Raw genomic sequence first — 27,491 nt, 5'->3', positions numbered from 1 at the left:
ATCTGCTTTGTCTTTTAAAATACAGCTAGTATAAGTGCAATGAACCTGAAACCTGATTTCTTCATATCTTACCCAATGCCTAGCACTGTAATTATCAATGAGGAACCTGTAATCATCCAACAGGACCCAGGCCAAGGTCAGCCCCACTATTGGAGTAGCCTGGAAGAGCCCAGCAGAGCCTGGCAGATGATAGGACTTGGCACCTCCATGTTTACCTCTGTCTCCCCATTCCTGTTTGAAGGCCCCAAACCCTACCTGCTCTAAAATATCTGAAACACAATATGCATTAAAAATTTTATTGGGGCTGGGGTTGTAGCTCAGCAGTAGAGTGCTCACCTCTCATGTGGGGAACCCTGGGTTCAATCCTCAGCACCACATAAAAATAAACAAGTGAAATAAGGTATTGTGTCCAACTACAACTAAAAAATAAATATTTAAATTTTTTTTATCAACCCCTTAACCTGTAAACAGTTCAATTTTTACCTATTAATGAGACTATTACACACTTAATATATACTTCTACTATGTACGTGTTTATTTTCCATTGAAATTTTGCCAGCACACAAAACATTTGGCAACCAATGTCTCCTTTTTGGAAATCAACTTTTTGATTGATCTGGGAATCCCAGGATGAAGGGTATGTACAGTCAGTAAGGCATCCAGGGAACATGGGGGCAGGAAAGATGGTGGAATGAGATGGACATCATTACCCTAGGTACATGTATGACTGCACATATGGTACAATGCTACATCTTGTACAGTCAGAGAAATGAAAAGTTGTGCTGCAGTTGTGTGTAATGAATCAAAATGCATTCTGCTGTCATATATACCTAATTGAAATAAATAAATAAATCTTTTAAAAAAGTAAATAGCCTAAATAAATAAATAAATAAATAAAGCATCCAACTAGAGAGGCTGTGTTCCTGGCAGGCAATGGATAGGGTGAGGGAGAAAGTGGGGTGGGCAGGTAATCCAGAAGTTTCAACCTCTGACATGTGTTGGCAGGTTCTAACTGTCACCTCTTATGGGGAGTTGGTCTTCAAAAATGAAAAAAATTAGCATGCATGTTTTGATTTTAGCAAAATAATGATCATGCATAAATGAGGTATAATATTCTAGTTATTCTCAGTGTATACATGCTTATTTTTTCCATGTGTATTTCTTTATCTAGATAAAGTATAAAATCAGAGTCAGTATTTATCATTTATATTTTTATAGAACTGTTTTTCTCTTAAAATGTACACATTTTAAGGCACAAAATTCATTTTAAATTCTGAAAAATTCTTTTAAGTTGTTTCTTTAGCTAACTTACCTTTGCCCATCTTACAAATTGAACTTTTTATGTTTATTTATTTGGGGAAAATTTTTTAAATGTCCCCATCATTTTAAAAGTCACCCCTGGGTACATGGGCAATAGCTTAGAAAACTTCCCAAAATATGGTAAAACCACTATAGCAAAACACCATTGCAGCAACAAAAAAACAAATCCATTGAACATCAGCCCAGAACAACATTCCCCCAACTATCTGGGGAAAACCAACCAAAAAGCACTTTCATTGTGCCTGGACTCAGCTAAACAGGGTCTTCAGGAGAAAAGGGACTGATATTTTACAAAGGCAGGCCCCTTATGGAAGATCCTCTACTTCCAGCTCCAGAAATGCACAGTTTGAAGCCCAGTCTCATTTCCGAAGAGAGACAGGGGAATACAGTGACATGGAGCCTGTCCTACCTAGCATGGAGGCTCAGCCTTACATGGGTAAATTGACCCAGTATGATCCATTTGAGCTCATAGCCCTTCTTATTCCACAAACTGAGGGGAGAAAAAAATTTTTAAGTTGTTGCTGTTATTTGTAAAGGTCTGCAGGAAAGACTTGTAGTCAGTGTTGCAACATCACCATATAGACATGAATTTTGAGTCCCAGTAGTGCCTTCTACTAGATGTGTGGTCTTGGGTAAATTAGTTGGCTTTTCCTGGATCTGAAGTATTTTTTCTCTAAAATCAGAGATGACAATGGCTGCTTCACTGAGTTCAGATGAGAATTAAGTGAAATGACATGTGTGAAAACACTGATTTCCTATATTAAAAGTGCTCCATGAATGACCATACCATCTAAAGTTTTGCTTGAGTCTAAATCATCAGAAAGAAATGCTTAGGCTCTCTCCTTGTCTTTGTTTGGGTGCACCAAGCTTCTCTATCTGTCAATCAAATCCAAGGGAAGACCTGAATAACCCAGAAAAGGGATGGTATTATGGTTTAGATCTGGAATGTCCCCAAAGGCTCATATGTTGAAGGTTTGATTCCCCAATACAGCAATGTTTAGAGGTGGGGCTTTGGGGAAGTGATTGGATCATGGAAGCTCTGACCTCATCATTAGACTAATACACTGATGAGTTCATAATTGAATGAAATATTGGGAGGTGGTGAAATTGTACAGGTGCATTTGAAGGAAGTAGTTCACTGGGGATGTGCACTGGAAGGGCATATCTTGTCCCTGGCTTGTGTGCTCACCCCCCCCCCCCACCAGCCGCCCCACTTCTCCTTTCTAGATGCCATAAGGAAAGCAACTCTGTTCCACCACATGCTCCCTGCCATGATGTTCTGCCTTACCACAAGTCCACAGCAATGGGACCAAGTGACTATGGACTGAACTTGTGAGCCAAAATAAATATTTTCTGCTTTAAGTTTATTTATCTCAGGTATTTTGTCATAGCAATGGAAAACTGACTAACACGGATGGGTAGCCTGGTTCAGGGTGAACACCACGTTTGATAGTACAAGGGTATAAAAATAAAAACAGTCACTTGAGAGTATAACCAAGATCCTAGTAGATCCTAGACTTAGAGAAAGTGTGATGGGTCATAGGAAAAGATGAGACAGGACACCAGTATGTTAAGATGATCTTTGCCAGGCATGTCAAGAAGTGGCATGGAGTGATGGTTTTAAGCAGGAGCTCTGGGGCCTGCCTGTCTGGGCTCTTCTTATCAGTGACCCTTACCTACCTCTTACCTTACCTTAGTGCTGAGGACTAACATCTATAGGATGGGAATAATAATACTGCTCTGACCTCATCAGTAGGCTAATGCAGTGATGTGTGAGTACAAAGGGCTTGGGTCAGTGTGGGATATGCTGGATGGTTTGGGGAGGCAACAGAGAATCATTCAAATGTGCCTGAGTCTGAGTGGACTGCCTGATCTGCCTTCACCACTGTATCACCCTGGGAAGTTCCCATACCTCTGTGCCTCAGTTTCTTCATCTGAAAAGAGGGAATAGTAATGATACCTACTTCCTAGGGTGGTGATGATTATGATTAAATGAGGTAAGAAATACAAAGCGCTTAGGAAAATGTCTGGCACATAGCACATCTTTGCTATTATTATTGTTTTAAATATTGTTATCACAGGCAAGCTGCCCTTTCCATTTCCCTCTAGCTCAATAAATCCAGATTATCCCTCAGCCAACCTGAAGGAGACAGCTGTGCATCCTTCATAGACCTTTCTGTAACTCTCACCACTGATCGTACCTGCATCATCCTTCTGCTCTTTCTTTGGGAAGCCTCTGTGGAAGAGACATGGGGGATGCCCATTTGGTCCTCCCATCAGGCAGGCCTGGGCCACACCTCACTCCACATTTGGATGGAGTCTCCATTCCCACCACCTTCAGCTCTTCAACTTGTGTCTTCCCCCTTCCATCTTGTTCTTGAGCATCACTGCAGGTTCTAAATCCTGTTGGCTCTAAGGAGGTCTTCACTGGATTGCTGCTGATCTGGATGGAAGTGTGGGAGGACAGACTCCACGGACAGTGACCGGTATTTGATTTATGTCAAATCAACAGAAAATGAAAAATGGGTCACCTAGAAGAAGATGAAATGCCCCATTGACTTGCTTTAATTTAATAATCTCATTCTAAATCCTCCTACAGATCCAGAATGATACCTCAGTTATTTTAAGGAATGAAGAAGAAATACCTTCCCCAAACTTTGTAGCACTCTGCAGATTCCTCTATAAACCCTTTTCCTTTGAGGGATGGACCTGAATTCAGGCAGACTTCCCTCCACATGCCCCCTTAGTTATTCTGAGACTCAGACAAGGGCTTGTGACATTCCTTCACGGCTAGACAGAGTAGAGAATAAGTTGGACATACCATTTCACACTGAGCTGAGTCTCCAGATTGTGCAGAGTTTAATTCATACCTCCATGTAGCTTTGCTATTGACATTTATTAACCGAGAGTGTTGCTGCCAACACCAGTTCAGAGTGGATTGTGGTATAAACAGATTTCCTCTTTACACATTCTAATCAGCGCAGAAGGACTGTTTTTATTGAAACCGTGTCTCAGCTCAAGCTTCTCCACACATGTAGACACACATGTACACAGTTTAAATTGTATTTACGGTTGGTAAATGTTCTAATTATGGGGCTGCGTGTTTTCAGAGAGGAAAATTAAATCAGTGAACATGGGAGGTCAGGACACTTTTCCGCTCTGGTTTGGGTCCCTTATGGTTTCAGGCTTTGAGAAATGAATGCCGTGAAATGGTGGGTGACAAGCCAGGCAGACATTTGTCTCCTGGCTGATTTACAATGTTATCTACAGATTCTTTTTTTCCCTTGATGAAGTGAATTTTGATTCTTTATTGCCTACTTCATCCTAACACATCACAGAGCAATTCCTAACAAGCAACTCTTCTGGAGAATGTCCCAGGTCTCGCTTTCCTTATTGGAATACATGAAATAATGAAGTAGAAAGGGATGTTATTAACAATGCGCCCACCACCCCAGTCCCATGCTGCTGTCACCATGATGACAATGACAATGGATTGCCATTCTCTAGAGTGCCCGAGCTTCTTTGGGACTCACGCAAGCAGAGTTTGACTTCCGTCCCAGAAACTAAAGAACAGACTCTGGCAGACTAAGGGGTGTTGAAGGATTTCAAAAGCGGCTGTTTTTGTTCCTATATAGGTAGCACAAGGAGGACAGTAATTTACAAAAATGGGTAAAATATGAACTCCAAGGATATGTAGAACACAATCCAGCCAGATCCACCCAACCACAGTCATTTTGCTGCTGAAGACAAAATACCTTTCTGGCATAGGCTTGAGTTGACAGATTACTGAGGGGAACTTTTATCTCACCCATGCTTCCAGATTATTCTACTTATTTACTAATAGGCACTCAGCCCTTCATGCAGATTGTGTGGTGTAGACCTGGCATCCTAAACCAAATAATCTCTTTGCTGACAGCTGAAAGTAAAGGCATCTGCAGCAATCAGATGGGTGCCTGAGGTTGGTTCCAGATGTCAAGTTGATTAATGTTGGAGTTGGCACTGCCAGCAGCCAGGGCACGTGAGTGCACAGATCCCCAGGAAGCAACCCTGGTGGTGGCATCAGTGGGTAGAGACACATGCACGGATACTAAAGAGATGCCAGTCCTTCTGTATCAGTTTAATAGGATGCCTAGAAAACCCCCCAGAATGCAAACCCCCAAGCATGAAACTGATTCAGCCATTCTTCATGTTTCCTCACCCAGGGGGTTGTTTCCTTAAATTAACATTAATATTTCTACATTAAGAAGTCCAACCCAGGAAGGTGCCAGTAGGAAGAGCTTGCCTCATTAAGATCTGCCTAGTTGGGACTGGGAAAAGCAAGGAAGAGAAGATGGTGATGAAACAGCACATTCTACAGGATTTGTGATATTTGGGAGCACTGCTGCATTTATGTCTTTGCTTATTTTTAACCTCAAATCATTGTGAAGAAGGTTGAGAAATGTGTGATCATGTAAGAGACGCAGAGTGTGTGTAGTCAAGAAGCCAAGTAATTCCCCATCCCCATGGGGCATTATGAGATAGATAAATGTTCTCCCAAAGTTTACATGGTTTAGTCAGTAGCAGAGCAGCACAAGAACCAGACTCTTCATCCACCACCCTGCTCATTCTCTGGATTAGTGTTTCTGAAAGTGTGGTCCCCAACAAGCAACATCAGCATCACCCCAAGCCTGCCAGATCAGCACTTTAGGGATGGGGCCTTTATCATCCAGGTGATTCTTGAACTGCAGCATAGGTCAATTCTTCCCAGCTTGAGATCCCTGGACCCCAGGGTCCAGTGGACATAATGATGAAGACCCATAAGCTGTTTTCAACATTTCATATAACTTTGTAGAAATTATACTCTCAATATTACTTTAAAATCATGTATTTCATTATATATGGCTGCTAAACAAAAATTGGAAAAGGAAATTGACGATGAATCAATGCTGTTTGGTATATTGTTCATGCAATCACTCATTTAGTCATTTATTAATGACTACGCTAGACTCTGGGTGAGCCAAAGATGGGAATGTCCTTGTTCTCACGATAATTATAGACTTATAAACAGGTTATTACAATACAATATGGTAAATACTGAAAAGCATATTAAAACAACAGTATGATAGAAAAAAATCTTCTAAAATACCTGGTGGTTGCAAGGGAGAGATCTCCAGACTGTGTCAGATTGTTTGAAGTCTTGGGTGAGAGGGATGGGAGAGGAAGAATGGCAGACAACTCCCAGGTGGACACCTGCTCTTCCCTCTTCTTCTCCTGACCAGCCTGCGGGGGTCCAGCCAAAGCACAAGCCCACTTTTGGGTTCTGAGTTTGCCCTTTTCTTGGAATCTCCTGCCTTTCTCCTAGGCAACAGCTTTCCGAATATGAGAAGCACCGACTGAGCGTTTGGAGCAGCTTCACTGAGGCTCTGCATTAATGAGGAGAACTTTAAGACTTCAGCTTACATTTTTATAGACCTGCCTCATCTTTTATTATACTGTGCATTTATTTTAAAGGTACTGTTATGTTTAAGCAAGGACATAAAACCAAATGATGTGTCTATTTGAAGAACTTTTCAGTTTTATTCCAGAATAATTACTTTAGGAGGCACATGGGCTTAATTTTAGCTCAACTATTTCTCAGATCTTAAAAAAAAACAACTATGATTATATGGTTTGTGGTTCAAAGGAGAAAAAGAAAAACTCTCTGGGTTTGCCTTCAGATGATAGTAAGTTAATCTCTAATCTCTATTTGTAAGGTTCTTGATTGCAATGCCCAAACCTAGGAAGATGATAGGTCTTCTACCTCTGTGCATTTCTTTTTCTTTCTTTTCAAAAAAATTTTTTTTTAGTTGTAGATGAACCAATACCTTTATTTTATTTGTTTTATTTTTATGTGGTGCCGGGGATCGAACCCAGTGCCTCAGGCATGCTAGGCAAGTGCTCTACCACGGAGCCACAACCCCAGTCCCTTCTGTGCATTTCTTTGACTTTACTTCCCATCCGCCTAAAATTCCACTTCAGAATGCCTGCGTGAATCAAGAAGACCCTGTATAGGGAAAACATGATGAAAGCGTGGGTGTAGGGCAGGGACATGAATAAAAGCAACCTTCATAGGTAACAACTGAAACTTACATTGAGAACGTTAGCAATTGCTTTCTTCTTGGGCGGGGCTTCTGGTTCTAAATGAGGTGTTAGTGTTTGTGAGGGTGATAACCTTGTCCCATTGAATTATGATGAAAAAACAACCCAGTTGCCTACAGAGCCAAAAACAAACCTTAGAACTGCTTAAGTCATCCGTCAAACAAATTGTATTTTAGGAAATGCAGGACAGAGAAAAATGCGCAAAAGAAAAGGAGATTTATTTATTTGTACAAAAGTAGAACGACAGGCGTTTGAGTGGATCCAAATAGCGTTTAGGGAGGGGGAAAAAAACGTGATTCATTGCCAGCTATTAAATCTTGTTTATCCTTCTTTAAACTAACCAGAAACACATTTTGGAAAAACGTGAGTTAACAATTTCAGCACCGAACACCAGCTGCGGTGCCCCCTGGCTCTCCAACCTCCTTCCCACTGGACCTGAGGGGCGAAGCAAGCGGACTCACTGCCCGAGGTCGTGCAAAGGGTGGGTTTCCTGTCCTGTCTCCTCAAAGAGGGCGCTCACCTCCGGGCAGTGGCATGAAAGTTCTCGTTTTCAAGGTGATTGCAGAGGAAGGCTCTGGAAGGATGCAAAATATTCCTCCAAAAGACACAATCACTGACCAACGGACATGTCCGTTAGAGCCATTTCCCTGGTAGCCACCCCTTGCCAGAGTATCCCCCAGATCACCAGCTGACGTGACGCGTGCTGACTCCAGATACAGCTATGTGCCTGAAATTCTTCAAAGCCCTTGACAAGTATCTGAAAACTTGGCTGGAATCCCAGTACCCAGTGGAAGAAATCCCTGGGGGGTGGGGGGTGGGGGGGGGGTGGCCACTTGCAGCCAGGCTCTGCGCTCCTCCTGTGCTGGGCCGAGGAAACAGCAGCCTTTTATAGCTACTCGCGGTGCCTCCAGCACCCCCTGGATTAAATGTATTAGTATAATATTTGGGTTGTTAATACCCCTTAAAGGGGAATGTACTTAGCCATAGACTGTAGGAATTAACCTGATTTAAATAATTACAAAACCATACACATTTCTGAAAGAAGCAGTGCAAATAATCTTTCTGAAGCAGAATCCCTTATCATTTTGTCACTTCCCCAGTAATTAAGTCTACCTTGAGGATTATCTAGGGTTCACAGTCTCAGTTGTGTCTGGAGAGGGGACCCTGCTAAATTGAAGGCCACAAGGAAAGGCCTGAATGGACTTATTAGAGCCAGAGCACAGATCCCCCAGACTCCCTGCTCCTGCCATAGTGGAATAGGCTGAAGAAATACCCTGGCCATGATTTGCTGGCTTTGAAATGTCGTTATAAAATAAAGCAAAGACTCCATGCTGGCTTCTATCCTTTATTTCCCCTCATGCACTTTCTACTTTCTCTTGCATGTCTCCATCAACATTATAAATTTCTTGAGGGAGGGAGCCATCTTATTTATCTGGATTTCCCCTTTTCCTTAGCAGGGCACCTCCCACATAAAGCAGCCATTGGAAATGGTAACTAGATTAGCTCCTCTGCAAGCAGATTTGCAGTCTTCAAGTATGGGTGGTTGCAGGTTCAAGGTGCAGATCAAGACACATTTCTATGGGTGTCCACCTTAATACCTTAGTGCTGGGAGAATTCTCCTTTACATTTTTTTTTAAATCAACTCTAGAGACATTTCAACCTTAACCACAACAAAAAGAAAATACAGCCTGCATTATCATCCTGTGGATGTCCTCAGCAGCTGCATTTCGAGGAAGAGAAACCACTTGAATTTGCAGTGGTACCTGTGGGGTTGACTTGTTGAGAGGAACACAAAATAGCCCAAGAGGTAAGAATAAGAAAAACTTTAAAGAAAAAGTGCATTTTCTCTTCTAGCTATTTGGTCAGGGAGGAGGTTACAGAGGGAAGGAGGAAGAATGCACAGAGCATGCTTTTTGTCCAGAAATGTCACAGTGTACACTCTTCTGGAAGCACCAAGTACCATCACTGACTCTCATCTCTGAAGAAAACCCTGGGAATGAGACTGGGCCAAGGCAGCCGGTTAGCAGGGGTCTGGCCTAGTTCTTCCCTGGTTCTATGGGCAATTTGGTGAAGAATTTTAAAAAGTAAATAAACCAAGTTCCTAGACTGTACTTTTAAAAATCTTATCAACTCCTTGCAGCTATTCTCTTGACAACCTCACCAGCCCTTTGATGCTTTAGGAGGGCACTGAATGGAACATATATGGAAATAGACTCACGCATGGTAGAGCCAAGCTGACAGAAGCAGGTGGTAGGAGACCCTGCAAGGACTTCCCACTCTGCCTGGCTTCTTTTGCCACATCACCTTCTATTTTCTCTTTCCCAACCACATCCCTGCAGGCCCCAAGGACTCATGTCAAACTGCCCCATGGCATTCTGTGGCCTAGAGCCCCACCTTAGGAGTGTGGTAGCAAGGATGGCACTATGCTATTTTGTCCCTTGCTCCTGCATTAAGGATCAGAATCTCAAGTAGTAATGAAGTCTCTGATCTGACAGTTTCATTCACATATCTATATTGAAGAAAACTGAAGGCATATCTTCATACGAAACCTTGCACACATAGGTTTAGAGCAGCATAAGGGTTGAAAAGTGGGAATGACCCTCATATCCATCAACTGAGGATAGATAAACAAAAGAAGGTATTTCTCTAAAATGGAATATTATTTGGCCATAACAAGGAATGAAGTACTAATGCATACTACAGAGATGAATCTTGAAAATATTATGCTAAGTGAAAGAAGCAGGCATAAAAGGCTCCTATTATAAAATTTCATTCATATGAAATGTCTAGATTGGAAAGTCCATAGGGACAGAAGGGGAAAGGAAGAAAGGGAAGTGATCATTGATGGGTATGGAGTGAAGTGCTCTAGAATTACATACTGGTGATGGCTGCAAAACATTGTGAGTATACACAAAACCATGGATTATGTACACAATTTGCAATTTGGGGCTGTGGATATAGCTCAGTGGTAAAACATTTATCCAGGATGCTCAGGGCCCTGGATTTGAGTCCCAGCACAGCAAAAAAAAAAAAAAAAAAAAAAATTATGTTATGTGAAATATCTCAATTAAAAAAAGCAATTTAGATGAAAAGAAATAATAAAGTCAATTCATGGGGAAGTAGCAATTTTCTGTCCTTCTTTCCTGGGACAACTGGGAATACTGTTCAGGCATATGCATATGCCAGAGCTACATTTTTGGACTGATCTATTGGTATAATTCCATCTTTTCTGGTACCTGCCAGGTACATGGCTCTATTTCAGCAACCATCCTTCCTGATTCAAACGGGAATACAGTTAGTTGTGACTCTTTCTTTGGTGCCTATACTACACATAGGTCTTTGGGGCTTGGTTGATCTAGACAGAGATCTGAACACCCCCCACTCCCAGCTGTCTCCAGGAAGCTTCCCCTGTGAGCGGTTCCCTGTGGAGCCAGGTTCCTGGAGTGTTGGCAGGCAGCAGGGAAACTGGCTTAAGAGACTGAGAAACAAGGCTTGGCAAAATGCCAACTCTGGGGTCTGTTCTTTTCTGCTGCTGTCATTACTGTTGTCACAAGACAAAGCCTTGGGGTAAAGAGATGCCTCTATCATGGGGATCCTAAGGACTCCTCCATTGCTCTTCTCATCTGCTGTCTCCCTAAGGATGGGCAGACAGCATCCTATGGACAGGTCTCCTAAGGACTCCTCCAATTTGCTCTTCTCACCTGCCACCACAATCACCTCTCTCAGGTCACTTATGTGAAATCCACATCCACATTTAGCTATACAAGCGTGAAGGTCACTTAGGGATTAAATCTCATCCAGGTGGCAGCCCAGGCACTGGCTTTGCCTACACACTGAGGTCCCCTTCCCACCCAGCTCTCCAACATGGCTTCCTGCTGTTCTCCAGGTGGATAATGTTCCTTCCTCCCTGATAGAGCCTCCATCTGGATAGAGACTCCAAAATGTGAGCTGTTCCCTAAAAGTGCCTGTGTTCATGCAGAAACATTCAGAGGCGCAATGATTAGATTCTGAGAACTATAACCAAACCAGTTAATCCTGATATGAATGAACTAATTGGGTTGTCCCTGTGGTCAGCTAGGGCATGGCTGGAGGAGGTGAGTCTCTAGGGCTGTGCCCTTGGGGATTGTATTTTGACTCCCTAACTCCCACCTTGCTCTTTCTCTCTGTTTCCAGGCAGCCATGAGATGAGCAGCTTTCTTCCACCATGCCCTTCCACCGTGGTGTTCTGCCTCACCTCAGGCCAGAGCCGTGGGCTCATCCAAGGATGCACTGAACCTCTGATGCACAAACAAAATAAACTTTTCTTCCTCTAAGTTGTTCTTGTGGGGCATTTTGGTCACAGCAATGAAAAGCTGAGTAACATATCAGTGTTCCTTAGTCTCACCTTCCTGTCACTCATTTCCAATCCGCACAACCAGGAACTTTTAAAATTCTCATTGATGATTCTGAGGGAACAGATAAAGTGGGAAGCTTTTTTATCATACCAGTTCTGGGAACAAAAGGAAAATCACAGCCTAACAAAGATTTTAAGCAGGCATGCTGAGATGTGATGCAACTAAAGTGGACTCTCTCAACTGAGCCACCAAAGTTTAAGCTCATAAAAACAAGGGCTCAGCTGGGCACCATAGGGCACACCTGTAATCTACTCTGGAAGCTGAGGCAGGAGGATCACAGATTCAAGGTAAGCTGGGCAACTTAGCAAGACCTTATCTCAAAAATTAAAAAATTATACAAGTAAAAAGGACTGGGGTTGGAGCTCAGTGGTAGAGCTCTGTGGGTTCAATCCTTGGTATGGGGAGTAGATTTTGAGTTTATTTCTTTTAACTGATGAATAAAGCCCAGAACAGTCAAGCAAGTTGATAACCATTCAAATGACTCACATCAGAACACTGGCCATTGTTCAGTTCACTAGGAGTGCATAGCTGTGAAACAAGACTGAATCTGCATATAACCCAGATAATTAGTAGCTTACTGAGCTCTCTTCTGCAAGCAAAGAGATGTTTATGGAGTTAGAAATATGTTTTCCTCTGTTGTTTTGGTGAGTCAGTTGAGTGTTGTGGTGTAAACAACAGAGATTCTGGATAACCCCAGTGGTGGAGAGTTTATTGGCAACTGTAGGATGCTCATTGACCAACAGGAAACCTAGAGAACTAAGCTCAAGAATAGTCAGAAACAAGACTGCTCCAGAGTAAGGAGGTCTATCCTGTAGGAATTGCTAGAAGAGTTGGCATAAGTTAAAGCTGCCAACATTCTTGAGGGAATGCATCCAGTTGGTTGAGTTCTTATCACAACTATGCCAATGGCTATCCTAACATGATGAGAGGGGAAGGGATCTAATCTCTTAGTTTCTCTGATAAGAGGTAAGTGTAGTCCCAATTAAAGTTCCCTCTCCAAATCAATCAGGATGCTAATTAGGAAAAAATGAGGGAACAGAGACGGGGTCAAGAAAAACTAGCCATTGTTTCTATCATTTGAGGCATAGAAAATCTCTTGAAGCAAACTAATTGGAATGACAGTTCCTCTCTGAATGAGGGCGTTCAGTTATCTGTACTGAAATGATTACATGTTTAAAAGATTTAGGTAAATCTGGCAAAGGTGATATCTGAGTATGGGCTAAAGGGATATCTGAAGCTGTCACTAGCTTACTGGTTCAGCTTGGCTGTGCTGATAGAGCGAGCTAGAATATGGAACACTTACACAGTAAATCTGAGTCAAATAAATTAAGTTGAATAAACTTTCATTTTGGGGTTCTTCAACCATTTTTTCCTATGAAAAATTTTACACTTTAGATACTGAAAGGAATGGAAAGAGAGAATTAAAACACCAAAAAATTCTATATGTAGTTCATGAGCAGTTATTTTACATATTACACACACACACACACACACACACACACACACACACACACACCACACCCTACTAGTCAATGAGAGCAGTTTAGTAAGTACCATCCTGCAGGTGCTGTCGGCCAATGAGAACCCTTACAGATTATCCTGGGAGCAGTGTTTGGGCAATGCTATTAGGTGGACCTTTTACTTTATTGCAAACTCTCCTTCTATTTAAGTTTCATTCTGGTGAACAGTGTTGAACCCTGGTGGCTGAAAAACATCTACTGTGGTGGTGCTGAACTTCCTCCAAAGAAACAAAGGCAGAGGATCATGCTAGACCTCATTGCAAGTTTTATAGCAACTTGTGCCTGTTACAGATGTGGTTGACCAAACACAGGGTAAAGTTCAGGCAATTAAGGATGGAAGATAGTTCTTTGACAAGATGGAAGAGCTCACAAATATCACAGCAGCTTTGGAAGATGTAGCAACAATTTTATGAACAGGAGCTGGAGGAACTGTGTCCAGAGGCATGTCATGGAAATTGGAAAGAACAGAACTGCAATTGCCAAGGCACTGTTTGCTCACCCTCTCCAGAGGGAGGGATCAGGTGGTGGTGCCCCTTCTCCCAGGAATGCCTTCTCCCCCAGTGGAAGAGGACAGTCTTCAAGACACAGCGTGTCTCAAGGAGCTGCTCTATTCCCACTGCTTTTTCAAATAATTGACTCAGCTTTTCATTTTGCAGAAAAATTCATCAAAGCTTTGAGAGAAAAAAATCTGAGTGTCTCCAGAGTTTTCATCGTGGTTTTGTGGTTCCCACAGTTGTCCCATTTGACTTCTTGGATGAGAAATCACAGATAATGTTTTCCATGTTACTTTGCATGTAATCTTAGTAATAAAGTGCTTGGCCAATATCATTGATTAACAAGAATTATGAATGATAATGGCTGTGTTTTCTGAAAAGCTTCTAGGGAAAGATAAGTAGAACATATTTTTGTTATAACAATGAAATAATTGTTATATTAGTATTTAAGGAATAATTCTAAAATAATTAGGACTGCTTCTTTTTTAAAAGAAAGTTATTAAAATAAAGACCATAATACAATGCTAAAGATTAAGGATTTGCTTGGAAAATTTAGAAATTAATTTGTGAGCAGTACTGAAGTATTGTTAACAATGAAAACATAAACCACAACATTAGTTATTATATTTATGCATTCTTACCCTCTGGAAAATTTGGCTTCAAAGAATGAGTAAATTGAATTGAATCCAACTAAACATTTCCTTTGTATTCATATTCTTGAGCTTCTTCATAAAAATAGTTATGTATTTTAGCCAGGCACGGCGGCACACTCCTGTAATCCCATCAGCTTGGGAGGCTAAGGCAGGAGGATTGTGAGTTTAAAGCCAGCCTCAGCAAAAAGCAAAGTGCTAAGCAACTCTGTGAGACCCTGCCTCTAAATAAAATATAAAATAGGCCTGGCGATGTGGCTCAGTGGTTGAGTGCCCCTGTGTTCAATCCCAGGTTCTACTACTACAACTACTACTAATAGTTATATATTTTGATAAAAGTTTATAAAGCACTGTGAAGTACTCAAAAGTCTTTGTCAATATAAATAGAATTAAAATGGCAATGATCAAACTATTTGTACATGTATAATAATGCTTCTTTTCAAAAAATAAAGAAATGTGGGAGTAGCATTTCACAGTCCCAGAAAACTCAATCTTATTGATCTTTAGGTGCAACTAGGATAGAGTATTAGTAAAATCAAACATTACAAAATAGTTAATGTGTCTATGACCTAATAAACCCCTCTAGATACATTCATGGGAAAAATATTTTTATGACTCTGTTTATATATGATTCTTACATTTCTCATGTTTTCACATAAGAATATAAAAATCACAATAGTTTTTAGCATGGTGGAAAGGATCAATAATTGGGATAAAACGACCAATTAGGAATCTATTGCAATAATTCAAGTAAGAAATAATGCCAGTGGAGATAGTACGAAGTAGTTGGATTGTGGATCATTCTTGATAAGATATTCAATAGAATTTGGTGATGTATTGCATATGTACAAAAGAAGAACCAAAGATGACTGCAAGGTTTTTGCTCAGAGAAGATAGAAAAACTAGAGTTGCCCACTCACATCATGAGAAGGGCTATAAGAAGAGCAGGTTTTAGGGGAGGGTCAAGAGTTTGGTTTTGAACTGTTAAGCTTTCGATGCTTTTACGACTTCCAAGTGAAGATGCCAAGGAGTCAGTTGGAATGAGTCTGGCATCCAGGTGAGAGATCTGGACTAGAGGTACAAGCCTGTGAGTCATCTATGCATAATACATGCTGTTTAAAGACATCTGAAAAATGAGAAGAGAACTGAGGACAGATCAGGCGTGCCAGAGCCAGAGGTCAGATAGATAGAGGCACAGAACCAGCAAAGCACATGGTGATGCAGTGGCCAAAGAGAGAGGGGAGAGCCACCGGGGAGTGGTGTCCTGGACACAAGAAGTTTGTTTGAGAAAAATGAATAATTACCTACCATCAGTTGCTCCCGAAAACTTGATAAAGGTAAGGACTGGGAAATAGTCCAACCAATTATTCGGTTGCTTGTAACTGTCTGAGTTTTAGCACTGAAAGCCTGTTGTAATCTGAATATTTGTGCTCCACCCCCTCAAATTCACGTTGACGCCCAATCGCCAATGTGATGATATTAAAAGGCAGGGCTTCTAGAAGATGGCTAGGTCATGATGGCACAGCATTTATGAGTGGGATTAGTACCTTGTAAACTAGACTCCAGAGAGCTAGATCACCCTTTCCACCTTGTGAGGGTGCGACAATAGGAAATGGCATCTGTGAAGCAGAGCACAAGCCCTCACCAGACACCGGATCTCCTGGTACCTTGATCTTGGACTTCCCTGCCTCCACAACTGTAAGAAATCCATTTCTGTTGTTTATCAACCACCAGTTTATAGTATATTTGTTATAGCAGCCTGAATAGACTAAGACAAATGGTTCTAAGAAATCCCTCATCTTAAGCAAACTGGGACAGTTAGTGGCATGATATTGTGAATATATTTAACATTACTTAAACTGATCAAAAAATCACTTAGGTGATAAATTTTGTATGTATTTATACATATAGTCTAAAAACTATTCTTAAAATATTTCCTTAACGTGTGTGTGTGTGTGTGTGTGTGTGTGTGTGTGTAGGCTCTCAGCAAAATTAAGAGGAAGTTACAGAGATTTCCCCCTTCCCTCACATACACAGCCTCCCCCATTACTGACATCCCTGGAGTGGTGCATTTGTTAAAATTGATGAACCTACATTGACATATCATAATCCCACAGAGTCCATAGTTCACATCAGGGTTCTTGGTATTGAACATTCCATGGGTTTGGACAAATACATGATTGGCTATTCACGGTTACAGTACAAGACAAATAGTTTGACTGCCCCCAGACTGTTTTGTGCTCCACTTATTCTTCTCCAGGCCCAACCTCTGGCAACCACTGATCTTTTTTTACTATCTTTATGTTTCACCTTTTCCAGAATGTGATCAAGTTGGAATTGGACTATGTATAACCTTTTCAGATTGATTTCTCTCACTTAGTAACATGCATTCAAATTTCCTCCATGTCACTTTATGTTTTGATAGCTTATAGCTTTTTAGTGCTGAATGGTATTCCATGGTTTGGATGTATGACAGTCTATCCATTCACCTGTTAAAGGACATCTTGGTTATTTCTAAGTTTGAAGCTGCCATCAACATGTGAAGTGTTTTGTGTCAATCTGAGTTTCTAAGGAGCACAATGACTTGATCGTATGATGAAAATATTTTTTGTTTTTACCACAATAAAAAGTCATAATCTTTGCTTAGAGCTCAAATGATGCTCTGAATCCTAGACAGCACTCCCACATTATTCTTTGAAGCACATATTCCTATATTAGCATGAGTGCAGGAGAATTAAGAGAACTATTTTTGTAGGGGAAAGTTGGGGAAAAAAATAAGAGGCCCTGCGTGGAAGAGAATCTGCCTTGAATTCAAAGAAGCACTTCAGAAAATTGTCCATCCAGAAGACTGAGACATCAGCTCCTGGCCCTGAACTGTGCATGTGAGTGGTGAATACTTGTACATGGAGACTGAATTACACCAATCTTGTGCTCTGCAAAGGGTGTAGCAACCTGCAGGTTCTCAGGAGATGGCCTTTTTAATATACCCCAAGAAGCAGACTGCAACAACTGCTCCCTCCCAGGATGTGCCCCAGAAGTAGCCACTGGGAAGCAATCCAGGACAAGGCATAGATGGTAGGCCTCCTTCCTGGGAAAGAGCCTTCTTTCATCCTGAATAGTGTATTCTCCACTGTGTACATGGAAGGTGCACTGGGAGTGCCAACGAGCTGAACAAATGCCCCAGGGCCTCTGGTTTGGTCCACTTTGGTGGTGTCAAGGGACGGGCTTATATATTTCTCCTGCTCTGAGGAGGCAGGGCCCTGGTCCCCACATGCAGGAAAAGGGGGCATTTAAAAATATTGGGTTTCCCACTGTAAGTTAAAACAAGACAGGAAGCAGCAGGGGTTTTCTTCATTCCGTTGACTTTGAGCAGCTGCTGACCGGCGTCCCGGGCCCCCCTCGGGTGGAAAGCAGCCTTGCCCTGAGCAGGCGCTGTTTCCATCCAAACCAAACTTCCCCTCAATGACTTCATTGAAAGCTGGTTTACATCATGAAGAGAAACTTCATTTATTTATTTGTAATAACTTCAGATTTTATGGACCCACAAGAGGATGTAATTTAAGAAAACATTAACAAGCTATTCCAAACACCCAAGTTTTGAAATTTACTAGGCCAAAGAATCATCAATGGAAATATTTTAATATTAAGAATGAATGGCTGCAGCAAAACTCCTTTTGTACTGGGCTGGGGAGATGGAGAGGTCTTAAAATGTGTATTTTTGGTCATGATATCCTGGGGTCCTAGGAAAAGACAACTATGTTTCCAGGAACCATGATGAACAACATATGACCTAATAGAAGTGGGGGCCCACCTAATGCCTCCCTTGTGGGGCATTAGCCCTATAAATAACTTAGAAAATACATGGGCTGATCTACCCTCTGGAGCCTTGCTTTGAACACAGTGTCAGAGGGAATTACATGGTGTTTTTCTTAGGGCTTTTAAGACAAAATAATCAAGAGGTTACCAGGAAAGGGAGTGAGCTAAGAATGGCCCCTCACTGCAGAAATATGATGTTTTTCAAGTTCCCATTTTATTAGTAATCAGATGTTACTGGTGTTTTATCTCCTTAAATAGCCAACGTTATAAATCTTTAGAAAGCTTTTGGAACCAATGTCAACCTTCCCTTTCTATGGGAAGCATGCAGGGTCCAATGGTAGAAGACACAACCTCACCCAACAAGTTGTCATCTCATATCTCCAGGTGACATAGGTTGAAAAGGTCAGATGTGCATTTGCTCATCTCACTGTGATTATATGCGTGTAAGCAGGTGAACTATCCTTATAAAATATATGTCAACTTAAGTGTTTGTCTCCTATCTCACCCCACCCACCTGACCTTCTTGAGGGGATGATCAAGTCTCATTTAGGTAATTGCCCCTTGCCTGAACTGCATGGTGCCCAATTGTTGAATAAGTTTAGGGAGAGTCTCCTGTGGTGGATATTGCATTAAGCACTGGTATAATTTGGATCTGGAATGTCCCCCGAAGGCCCATATGTTTAAAGACTTGGGCCCTCATGTGTTACTATTCGGAGGTGATGAAACCTGTGAAAGATAGAGCTGAGTGGGAAGTCTTAGATCACTGGGACATGCTCTTGAAGGGGATGGTGGGAATCTATTTCTTTTTACCTCTTTCGCATCTCAGCCATGAGGTGAGCAGTTTCGCCATATGCTGCCATCATGATGTGCTGCCTTGCCACAGGCCCCAAAGCAACAAGGCAAATTGATCATGGACCGAAACCTCCAAAACTTTGAGCCAAAATAAACCTTTGATTCTTATAAACTGATTATCTCAGGTATTTGTTACAGTAATAGAAATTTGACTAATACAAGTGCTGAGAGCTGGGGTAAGGAGCAGAAAAAAGTATGAGATCATTCTTCAGCAACTCAATGCTTATGGAAAGGTTTGCCACCTCAGAGAACAATTGAGGATCTTAGGATGATAACTAACATTTAAATAGCAATTTATAGGTCATGAGCTGCATCCACAGACTCTGTCTTATCAGACCCAGACAAAAATATTAAGAGGAATAGATTTTAATTATTTTTCAAATATAGAAACTGAAAATCAAAGGAGTTAAGTAGCTTTTTTGAGGTCATAGAAAAAATAAGTGAAACTGGGTTTTTCATCCCAAGTTTGGGTCTTGTTGGCTATCACTTCCTCTCCTCATATTTTTTCCCAAGTCAAGATTTTGACATATTTACATCTATTTTTTCTTTAATGGTAGCTGTATTGAGACATAAATCACCTATCATAAAGTCCACTCTTCAGTTTTAGTTTATTAATAAAACTATATATCATCATCTCTATATATTTCCAAATCTTTTAACACCCCAAATGAAATCCCACACTCATTAGCAGCCACAACCCTTCTCCCAGCTCCCTGAAACCACTAGTCTACTTTTTGTCTGGATTTGCTTACTCAGAATGTTTTGAATAAGAGGAATCATACAGTATGAGGCCTTTCCTATATGACTTATTTCACATAGCATAGCATTATCAAAATTCACCCCTGTTGAACATGATTCAGAATATCCTTTCTTTAAATTGCAGAACAATATTTCATTGTATGAATATACCACATTTTATTTACATATCAGTTGATGGATGGGTTGTTTCCACTTTGGGTCTGTTATAAATAATGCTCCTATGAACATTTGTGTACAAGTTTTGTGTGAATATATATTTTCAGTTCCCTTGAGTATATACTTAGAAGTAGGAATTGATAGGTCATATGGTAACTCTACATTTAACATTTTTTTTGTAACAGGGATTGAACTCAGGGAGACTCAACCATTGAGCCACATCCCCAGCCCTATATTGTATTTTATTTAGAGACAGGGTCTCACTAAATTGCTTAGCATCTTGCTTTTTGCTGAGGCTGGCTTTGAATTTGCAATCCTCCTGCCTTAGCCTCCAGAGCCACTGGGATTACAGGCATGCCACCACACCTGGCTTACATTTAACATTTTGAGGAATGTAAAAAGCATTTTCCTATATTTCTATATTTCTACTAGCAATGTGAGATTTGCAATTTCTCTATATCCTTATCAACCATTATTACTTTCTGTTTTTATTATAGCTAAACTGGTAGATATGAAGTGATATCTCATTGTGGTTTATTTGCATTCCTCTAATGGCTAATAATGTTGAATATCTTTCCATATGCTTATTGATCATTTGTGTATCTTCTTTGAAGAAATTCTATTCAAAGTCTGTGCCCATTTTTTAATTGGGCTATTTGTTTTTGTTTTTGTTTTTTTGAGTTGTAAGAGTTCTTTATGTATTCTATATAAAGCCTTTTATAAGATCTATGATTTCCAAATAGTTTAGCTCATTCTGTGGATCATATTTTTGCTTTCTTGATGGTGTCTTTTGCAATGCAAAAATTTAAATTTTGATGGTGTACAATTTATCTACTTTTTTTAATTCCTTGTAGTTTTATGTTATATTTAAGAAGCCATTATCCAATTCAAGGTCGTAAGACTGACTCCAATTTTTTTTTTTCTTCTGAGAGTCTTTAAGTTTTGGTTCTTTTATCTATGACTCTGACCTCTTTTGAGTTAAGTTTGTACATGACGTGAAGTAGGGGGATGCAGATATCTAGTTATTCCATTTGCTGAAGACTATCACCCTACTGAATGGTCATGGCACTCTTGCCAAAAATCGGTTGACCATAACCTCTCCTCATATGTAAAAATAAACTCAAAATGGATTAAAGACTTAAATGTAATGCTTGAAACTACAAAACTACTAGAATAAAAAATACAGAAGGAAAGCTCCATAACATTGGTCCAAGTAACAATTTTTTTAAAAAATAAAATCTCAAAAGCATGAGGGAAAAAAGCAAATATAGATAAATGAAATTATGCAGACTAAAAAGCTTCTGCACTGCAGAGTCAACCTTCAGAATGGGAGAATATGTTTGAAAGTATGCATCTGATAAAGGATTAACATGCAAAATATATAAGGAACTTAACTCAATAACAAAACCCCAAATAACCCAATTTAACAATGGTCAAAAGACCTGTGTAGACATTTCTTAGAAGGCAATGTACAAATGGCCAATAGATATATTTAAAAAATGCTTAACGTCACTAATCATCAGGTATTCATGTTAAAACCACTCCAGTCGGAATGACTACTATCAAAAAAATCAAAAGATGACAAGCATTGGCAATGATGTGGAGAAAAGGAAATCCTTACACACTGTCATTGAAGAGTATAAATTAATACAGCCATTATAGAAAACAGAATAAAGTTTCCTTAAAAAATTCAAACTAGAACCACCAAAGTATCCAGCAATCCCACTATAGGGTATATACCCAAGGAAGGGAAATCAGCATGTTGAACAGATATGTGCACTTCTATGTTTATTACAGCACTATTCATATTGGCCAACATATGGAATCAGCCTAGGTGTTTGTTGATTAGAAGTGGTAGGAACAGATACGCTTGTCTTAACAGTCAGTCTTTGACCATTAATTACAATGCTAGTGATAAGTTTTTCATAGAGGGCCTTTACAAAGTTGAGGAAACTCACTTCTGTTCCTATATTGCTTACTGATTTTTATCATGAAAGGGCGTTGAATTTTATTTTTTGCATACATTGAGGTCATCATGTAGTGCTTGTCATTTATTCTATTAATATGGTGCATTATATTATTTTTTATATTGAACCAACCTTGCATTTCTGGGATAAATCTCATTTGGTCATGATATATAGTCTTTTTCATAAGTTGTTAGATTCAGTATATTTGAGGATTTTTGTGTCTATACTCATAAGGGATATTACTCTTTAGTTTTCTTCTGATGTTTTTGGTTTTGTGGTTTTTAGTGTTAGTGTAATATTTTTCTAATAACATATGTTGGAAAGAGTTAACTCTTCTATTTTTGGGGAGAATCATTTTTTAAAGTCTTTTTTCAGTTGTCGATGGACATTTGTTTAATTTATTCATTTATATGTGGTGCTGAGAATCAAACCTAGTGCCTCACACATGCTAGGCAAGCACTCTACCACTGAACCACAACCCCAACCTGAGGAGAGTTCTTGAAGAATTGGCATTGCTTCTTTACACATTTGTAAGTTTTCTCCCTTGAAGCCCTCTGAGCCAGGCTTTTCTTTTTCTTTCTTTTTTTTAATTTTAATATTTATTTTTTAGTTTTCGGCAGACACAACATCTTTGTTTGTATATGGTGCTGAGGATCGAACCCGGGCCGCACACATGCCAGGCGAGGGCGCTACTGCTTGAGCCACATCCCCAGCCCGGACCAGGCTTTTCTTTACAGAAGTTCTTTGATTCAATTTCTAATTCAATCTCTTTTCTTGTTATATGTCTATGTTGATTTTTTATTTTGTCTTGAGTCACTTTCAATAGTTACATCTTTCTAGAAATTTGTTCATCTCACCTAAGTTATTTAATTTGTTTACATACAATTAATTGTTCATAGTAGCACCTCATTTTCTTTTTAGCTTTATATGGTTGCTAGTGATGAGCTCTCTTTTATTCTTGATTTTTATGAATTTCAGTCCTTTCTCTCTTTTCTTTCCTTTTTATTGGTTTCTAGCTAAATATTTTGTTGATATTTTCAAAGAATCGACTTTTAATTTCATTAATTTACTCTATTATTGGTTTTCTACTATATTTTCACTGCAGTCTTTATTTCTTCCCTCTGCTTGATTTAGGGCTTAATTTGTGGTTGTTTTTCTAGTTTTTAAGGGAAAAAGTTTAGGTTATTATTTTGAAATCTTTCCTTTTTAAAATAAAGTAATTAATAGCTATAAATTTCCCATAAGTTTAGCTGGATCCCATAAGTTTTGTGTATCATGTTGTTGATTTTGTTCATCTCAAATATTTTCTGATCATTTTTTATTTTGACCAGTTATTTAGGAATGTGTTGTTTATTCTTACATATTTATGAATTTCCCAAATTTCTAATTATATTCCATTATGAGTAGAGAGCATGACTGGTATTATTTCAACCCTTTACATTTATTAAAGCTTGTTTTATGGCCAAATATATAACATACTTTGGAGAATATTATGTATGCTTGAGAATAACGTGTATTCTGTTCTTGATGGAAGGTTTGTTCTTTGGATGTCAGGTCTAGTTGATTTATGGTGCTACTTAATTTTTTAAAAAAGATATCATCTATCAGTTATTCTATCTAATAATGAAAATAGGATTTTGAGATGGCCAACAACTATTATCCAATTGTCTACTTCTACCTCAAGCTTATGATTTTTTTGTCTTTTGAATTTGGGGGCTCATTGTTTGGTGCATATATATTAAGTTTTCCCCTAATTGATTTATTTTTAATAATTTACAAATATCATTCTTTGTTTCTAGTAATAATTTTTGTCTTGAAGTATAATTTATCTGATATTATTATAGTCTATCCTGTCTTCTTTTGATACTGTTTGTATGGTATCTCTTTCCATTCATTTGCTTTCACCTATTTGTATTTAAGTATCATGTGAAAATTCTTTGAAGTTTATTCTATTGGAATTTTTTTAACCCTTTGGATATTCAGATTAATGATTTTAACCCAATTTGAAACATTTCAACTGTTATTTATTCAAATATTCTTTCCTTTTCTTTCTCTCTTTCCTTAAATCTCCCATTATGCATATGCTGGTGTGCTTAGTGGTGTCCTATAGGTCTCTAAGACCCTATTCGTGTGTCTTATTCTTTTTTGTTGTTGTTCTTTAGATTGGATAGTCTCAGTTAGTATGTCTTTAGGTTGGCTGGTTCTTTCTTCTACCTCAAATCTGTTGTTGAGTCCTGTGATAGTTCATTTTAAGGGTAAATTTGACTAGACTAAGAAATTACACAGAGGGCTGATAAAGTGTTATTTCTATGTCTGTGAGAGTGTTTCCAGGAACAACTGGAATTTGAATCAGTGGACCAAGTAAGGAAGGTTTACTCTTACCCAGTGTAGGGTGGGCACTATCCCATCAGTTGAACATTCAAATAGAACAAAAAAAGTGAAGGGAAGGGAAGTTTGTACACTGTCTGTCTGTCTCTATTTTTGTCTGTCTGTTTCTCTCTTTCTTTCTCTCTCTCTCTCTCTCTCTCTCTCTCTCTCTCTCTGTGTGTGTGTGTGTGTGTGTGTGTGTGTGTTTGTATCCCCTAGTGAGTTTATTGTAGTTGTAATTGTCTGTCAATAAATTTTCTGGACTAGTTTTATAAAATATGAACTTTTTTCATGTATAAGCCAGTGAGGTATCTGTTTAGTTAGCCCAGTAGTTTAATGAATGCACAGAGATTTTTGTGAAAGATTTTAACCCATAATTCAGTCAGTCTCCAAGCCTTTTCCAAGGGGATATCTGTGTGTTGGAGCATTTTTTAAAATAAATTACAACTCTACCTTATCCTTCATTTCCTACTAGAGTAGTGCCTCAAGGCTAATAAAAGTTAAGAACTTTAGGCTTTCTAAGAGTCTTTTCTTGGATATACACAAATCTGAACATGCTCAAAGCCCAAATCATGGCCTATTAGATTCCCAGAAATAAGTTGCAGTTATTTAGACTTCCCTCTGAATGCCTCATTAGCCAATCTGTCTACCTTTCTCCATCTCTCTCTCTCCCTTTCTCTCTCTCTAATCAACCTTTCATTAGCTGCAACTGGTAACATTACCTCAGGCATCTGTGACATTAAACAACTTCAGCTGATTGTTTTCAGCAAATGCATTATGAGCAGGATGGTTGCATATAGGCAGCTTTGATTAAGGTCAACAAAAGATAAGTTTTGAGAATGAAGCTTTGCAGGAAGTTGCTGAACAGTTCTCTGGTGTAGAGCTTTGAGGGAGCTCCAAACCTGATTACCTTCTCCAGTGATCACTAAAGTGTTATTTTTCATAGTTTCTATGTTTTTTTAGACTGTTGGCCTTCAATACTGCAGTACAACTATGTAGAGGGGAATGGGATTAGATTAAGCTAAAACATGGATAAATCTAGTATAGGATTGTCCAAGATTCTGAGTACAAACGATAAGTTTACTTAAATAATAAAGTGCATATATCACAGATCCTTACTGGCTCAGCTTCATTTCTAAATAGCAAGGCTGTTGTGTATTTTAAACAACTATAATTGACAATGCCAAATTCTTGCCAGGATGCAGAGTAATTGAAACTCCCATCCACTGCTGGTGGAAATGAAAAATGGCACAGATACTTTGAAACACAATTTTTCAGTTTTGAATAAATCCAAACATATACCTACCATATCTCACTCCCAGATATTTACCCAAGGGAAATTAAAATATATGTTAATTCTAAACCTGTATGTGAATGTTTATAGCAACTTTATTCATATCAACTAAACCTAGGGGTGAATATCCTTTAGCTGGCAAAACGATGAACATGCTAGAGTATAATCATACAATTGAATTATATTCAAAAATAAAAAGAACAAATTACTGATATTCCAATAAGATAGATGAATCACAAGGGTTTTATGCTAAATGAAAGGAGCTAAACTCAAAATACCACTTACTGAATGACTTTATTTATATAAATGTTCTATTAAAGACAGAGGTTGCCAGAGGCTGGAGGTGGGAAAAGAGACTATGAAGAGGGTGGGGAGGTGGAATGATGTAACCATTTAATATCTTGATTGTGAAGGTGATTCCATGATTATATGTTTTGGTCAAAACTTATAGAACTGCCAGGTACAGTGGTGCATTCCTGTAATCCCAGCAGCTAGGAAGGCTGAGGCAGGAGGATCACGAGTACAAAGCCAGCCTCAGCAAAAGCAAGGCACTAAGCAACTTGGTGAGACTCTGTCTCTAAATAAAATACAAAATGGGGCTTGGGATATGGCTCAGTGGTTGAGTACCCTGAGTTAAATCCCCAGTACAAAAAGAAAAAAAAAACTCACATAGAACTATACAATAAAAAAGTAAATTTATTGTATATAACTTTATATACAATTTTTTAAATTAGGGTAATTTTTTTATTGGATGTTTACAACATTACAAAGCTCATGACAAATCATATTTCATACATTAGAATCAATTGGGTTATGAACTCCCATTTTTATAAATTAGGGTAATTTAAAAATAATTTTTTTATTTATTTAAAAATATATAAAGCTAGTATAGTTTTAGGGGGAAAAGAAGTTCTGTTGCTCTCTGTAAACAAGAATCTTGAACTCTGAGGTCCTGATCATCTCTTGAACAGCTCCCTCCTTGCCAGAGGATGCTAGGGTCTGAGTCTTAGTGTTCTCTTGGTTTAATTGAAGACTTGTAGATTCCCAGACATCTCAATTGAAAAGGATCTTCAAACTGGCCCAGTTAGTGGCTGAGTGATGGGATCAGTCTCTTCCAAGAACATTTTATGACCAACAATCCCAACCTCCAATGTGTGTCAAAGGTAAGAACCCTAGGGAAGGCCGCAGCTATTATAAGATATTGAGTGATACTCGAGCTTTCTTTTAAATCTCCATGGAAACACGGTCACCACATCATCTTCTGATTCTATTCACAGCTGGAGCTACATAACTGAAACTACAGCTATGGGCCTGTCCATAGCTTACTACTCCCTGGACGGCTGAGCTTCAGTTATGCTAGAGGCAGAAGACCATCATGCAAAGAGGATAGGCCACATGCACCATTAAAGGTGGCTACATGAAGTTGTTCAGGGCATGGCATAAAAGCCACTGAGTCTTTGTCTTTTTTTTCCCTACAGTATCTTAAAGAGCCTTTCTTAATAGAGTGTAAATGCTTATTTGGCTACAACTATGAAATTCATATAAAAAGACAACCAGCTAAAGAGAGGTCAAGAATAGGAAAACAAATGCACTAACTAGCAGAGGAAAATGGATGCATATTAAACACACTAGAGGAAAATGTTCTCCTTCTGCTCTAATTTATACAATGTCTGCAGAGGCTTCCTTAGGGCATGTGTTTTGGCTCAGGCTGCCTTCTGGGGTGCTAGCTCTGGGAAAATGCTGAGGTCCACTTGGCTTCCCCTCACTATGAAGACACATAGTGAC

The 27,491-nt window shown here is 39.3% G+C and overlaps 1 long non-coding RNA gene across 1 annotated transcript in view; it reads right to left on the bottom strand.

Moving 5' to 3' along the window:
* Positions 1 to 6,448: 6,448 nt before the first annotated feature.
* The window catches only part of LOC308650077, a 142,979-nt gene continuing 121,936 nt past the window's right edge, over positions 6,449 to 27,491 (bottom strand). The window contains exon 3 of the long non-coding RNA XR_014022240.1: positions 6,449 to 6,722. This is a non-coding gene — a long non-coding RNA (uncharacterized lncRNA). The remainder of the gene's footprint in view (positions 6,723 to 27,491) is intronic.

The sequence above is a fragment of the Spermophilus citellus genome (genome assembly GCF_964194105.1).
Source record: "Spermophilus citellus genome assembly, chromosome: 1".
NCBI classification, from domain to species: Eukaryota; Metazoa; Chordata; class Mammalia; order Rodentia; family Sciuridae; genus Spermophilus; species Spermophilus citellus.
This window is presented reverse-complemented; position numbering and strand designations above follow the sequence as displayed.